The sequence below is a fragment of the Scyliorhinus torazame genome, chromosome 4 (genome assembly GCF_047496885.1).
Source record: "Scyliorhinus torazame isolate Kashiwa2021f chromosome 4, sScyTor2.1, whole genome shotgun sequence".
Taxonomy (NCBI): domain Eukaryota; kingdom Metazoa; phylum Chordata; class Chondrichthyes; order Carcharhiniformes; family Scyliorhinidae; genus Scyliorhinus; species Scyliorhinus torazame.
This window is the reverse complement of record NC_092710.1, coordinates 351854410-351856943: the sequence shown is the minus strand read 5'-3', so window position 1 is coordinate 351856943 and position 2534 is coordinate 351854410.

Here is a 2534-nt window from a genome sequence, read left to right as displayed (position 1 = left end):
AGCGTATCGCTGGGTTCAAGCAGCAAGGCGGAGCGTATCGCTGAGTTCAAACAGGAAGGTGGAGCGTATCGCTGAGTTCAAGCAGCAAGGTGGAGCGTATCGCTGAGTTCAAGCAGCAAGGCGGAGCGTATCGCTGAGCTCAAGCAGCAAGGCGGAGCGTATCGCTGAGTTCAAGCAGAAAGGCGGAGCGTATCGCTGAGTTCAAGCAGCAAGGCGGAGCGTATCGCTGAGTTCAAGCAGCAAGGCGGAGCGTATCGCTGAGTTCAAGCAGCAAGGCGGAGCGTATCGCTGAGTTCAAGCAGCAAGGCGGAGCGTATCGCTGAGTTCAAGCAGCAAGGCGGAGCGTATCGCTGAGTTCAAGCAGGAAGGCGGAGCGTATCGCTGAGTTGAAGCAGCAAGGCGGAGCCTATCGCTGAGTTCAAGCAGCAAGGCGGAGCGTATCGCTGAGTTCAAGCAGCAAGGCGGAGCGTATCGCTGAGTTCAAGCAGCAAGGCGGAGCGTATCGCTGAGTTCAAGCAGCAAGGTGGAGCGTATCGCTGAGTTCAAGCAGCAAGGCGGAGCGTATCGCTGAGCTCAAGCAGCAAGGCGGAGCGTATCGCTGAGTTCAAGCAGCAAGGCGGAGCGTATCGCTGAGTTCAAGCAGCAAGGCGGAGCGTATCGCTGAGTTCAAGCAGGAAGACGGAGCGTATCGCTGAGTTCAAGCAGCAAGGTGGAGCGTATCGCTGAGTTCAAGCAGCAAGGCGGAGCGTATCGCTGAGTTCAAGCAGCAAGGCGGAGCGTATCGCTGAGTTCAAGCAGCAAGGCGGAGCGTATCGCTGAGTTCAAGCAGCAAGTCGGAGCGTATCGCTGAGTTCAAGCAGCAAGGCGGAGCGTATCGCTGAGTTCAAGCAGCAACGCGGAGCGTATCGCTGAGTTCAAGCAGGAAGTCGGAGCGTATCGCTGAGTTCGAGCAGCAAGGCGGAGCGTATCGCTGGGTTCGAGCAGCAAGGCGGAGCGTATCGCTGAGTTCAAGCAGCAAGGCGGAGCGTATCGCTGAGATCAAGCAGGAAGTCGGAGCATATCGCTGAGTTCAAGCAGGAAGGCGGAGCGTATCGCTGAGTTCAAGCAGCAAAGCGGAGCGTATCGCTGAGTTCAAGGAGGAAGACGGAGCGTATCGCTGAGTTCAAGCAGCAAGGCGGAACGTATCGCTGAGTTCAAGCAGCAAGGCGGAGCGTATCGCTGAGTTCAAGCAGCAAGGTGGAGCCTATCGCTGAGTTCAAGCAGCAAAGCGGAGCGTATCGCTGAGTTCAAGCAGGAAGTCGGAGCGTATCGCTGGGTTCAAGCAGCAAGGCGGAGCGTATCGCTGAGTTCAAGCAGCAAGGTGGAGCGTATCGCTGAGTTCAAGCAGCAACGCGGAGCGTATCGCTGAGCTCAAGCAGCAAGGCGGAGCGTATCGCTGAGTTCGAGCAGCAACGCGGAGTGTATCGCTGAGTTCGAGCAGCAAGGCGGAGCGTATCGCTGAGTTCAAGCAGCAAGGCGGAGCGTATCGCTGAGTTCAAGCAGCAAGGCGGAGCGTATCGCTGAGTTCAAGCAGGAAGTCGGAGCGTATCGCTGAGTTCGAGCAGCAAGGCGGAGCGTATCGCTGGGTTCGAGCAGCAAGGCGGAGCGTATCGCTGAGTTCAAGCAGCAAGGCGGAGCGTATCGCTGAGATCAAGCAGGAAGTCGGAGCATATCGCTGAGTTCAAGCAGGAAGACGGAGCGTATCGCTGAGTTCAAGCAGCAAGGTGGAGCGTATCGCTGAGTTCAAGCAGGAAGTCGGAGCATATCGCTGAGTTCAAGCAGCAAGGCGGAGCGTATCGCTGAGATCAAGCAGCAAGGTGGAGCGTATCGCTGAGTTCAAGCAGCAAAGCGGCGCGTATCGCTTAGATCCAGCAGCAAGGCGGAGCGTATCGCTGAGTTCAAGCAGCAAAGCGGAGCGTATCGCTGAGTTCGAGCAGCAAGGCGGAGCGTATCGCTGAGTTCGAGCAGCAAGGCGGAGCGTATCGCTGAGTTCAAGCAGCAAGGCGGAGCGTATCGCTGAGTTCAAGCAGCAAAGCGGAGCGTATCGCTGAGTTCAAGCAGCAAAGCGGAGCGTATCGCTGAGTTCAAGCAGGAAGGCGGAGCGTATCGCTGAGTTCAAGCAGCAAAGCGGAGCGTATCGCTGAGTTCAAGCAGCAACGCGGAGCGTATCGCTGAGTTCAAGCAGCAAGGCGGAGCGTATCGCTGAGCTCAAGCAGCAAGTCGGAGCGTATCGCTGAGTTCAAGCAGCAAGGCGGAGCGTATCGCTGAGTTCAAGCAGCAAGGTGTAGCGTATCGCTGAGTTCAAGCAGCAAAGCGGAGCGTATCGCTGAGCTCAAGCAGCAAGTCGGAGCGTATCGCTGAGTTCGAGCAGCAAGGCGGAGCGTATCGCTGAGTTCAAGCAGCAAGGCGGAGCGTATCGCTGAGTTCAAGCAGCAAGGCGGAGCGTATCGCTGAGTTCGAGCAGCAAGGCGGAGCGTATCGCTGAGTTCGAGCAG